This window comes from Bactrocera latifrons, unplaced genomic scaffold, assembly GCF_001853355.1.
Source record: "Bactrocera latifrons isolate USDA-ARS-PBARC rearing strain unplaced genomic scaffold, ASM185335v1 scaffold_209, whole genome shotgun sequence".
Taxonomy (NCBI): Eukaryota; Metazoa; Arthropoda; class Insecta; order Diptera; family Tephritidae; genus Bactrocera; species Bactrocera latifrons.
In genome coordinates, this window is record NW_017535619.1 from 444991 (window position 1) to 446347 (window position 1357).

Here is a 1357-nt window from a genome sequence, read left to right on the forward strand (position 1 = left end):
CCAAATATGGATGAAATCGGTTCACAACCACGTCTGAAATCTCGATTATCACTTTATCATGCGAGAGTATAAAATGTTCGGTGACACCCGAACTTAGAAATTTTGCTTAACAACTCAATCCGTGCTTTCGCAAAAAAGTCAAATTCTTGCAAAATAAGATGAACTATGGCAATATACATATAATGAGCTCAAGAAACTTCTTAATTGGACATCGAAAAAACTGAAAACATACCAATACATTTTACTTCTAACTCGAGTTGAGCAGTACTTACAAACAAAATATTGATAGAAATAAACTTTTTTTAAAATTTTCTATATATTTCTTTTTTGGATTTTTAAACGATTCTTTCGAATATTACAATACTTAAGCTCTGTATAACTTACATTTCAATGCGTAGGCTTTCACTTACTAAGGAGCTTTCATTTATGTGAACTGAGAGAGAGAAAGGTATTTATGTGCTCTGAAGAAATCCTCATGTCTTTAACGCCATCTATTTTGAAACTGCTTTCTTAGATTTCGGTAATATCTTCTATGTCTGTTTAGGAGGTTAAACGAAACTTGAAACTTAAACCCCTTAAAAGGGGTACACATGAAACGAATACCAGATAAATTTAGGATTATATTTAAGTATACAAAATTTTATCGAGTATTGTTTGTTCCCGACTTGATATCGAAATTGGCGTAAAAGATCCTGAAAAGAAACACTATTTCACTCGACAGAATTTCTTACTTAAAATAGACTATAAGGAACATTCAGGAACATTAGCCATGAAATGAGGTCTTAAACAACTTCTCGCCATTTCTGCAAATTTTTTGTTTATTTTCGCGCTTAAAATTGTCGAAAAATATTTTTTAATCATGTTCTTAGTTTCAAGTAGTTTTATATGCTCTTTAGACTTAAAGCTGAATGATAAAAATTGCTTTACTTCTTTCCCGTGATCCCGTACGACAATTTTGAAACTATGGTTTCGAGAAAATGCCGTTTAAACTTTGCGGTGAAAGATCGGCAGGCTGGGCGCCAACCACTTACAAGTGACTTATTATATCTTCTACAATTTTTAAGATCGGCTTTTGAATGTCAATAATATTCTTATGTTTCCGATTAAGACAAAAAAGAAAACGATTTTTTGAAACGTCTACTGTTATATCCCTCTTAATCCTTGCAGAATACAGTTTCAATGTTTTTTTTTATTAGGGAGAGCTTATTAAGCTCTCCGGGATGGGATAGATACCGAGAGTTGAAGAAGGAAGCGAGACGCATTTGCAGACAGAAGAAGAAAGAGGCCGAAATGCGTGAGTACGAAGAGCTTGATAAGCTGGCCGACAGGGGTAATACTCGAAAATTCTACGAAAAAA

The 1357-nt window shown here is 33.5% G+C and overlaps 1 protein-coding gene across 3 annotated transcripts in view; it reads left to right on the forward strand.

Annotated features, from left to right (window-relative positions):
• LOC108968293 (transmembrane protein 164) overlaps nucleotides 1-1357 on the forward strand; it is a 12215-nt gene that overhangs the window by 1817 nt on the left and 9041 nt on the right. The gene's annotated exons all lie outside the window — the stretch shown is intronic.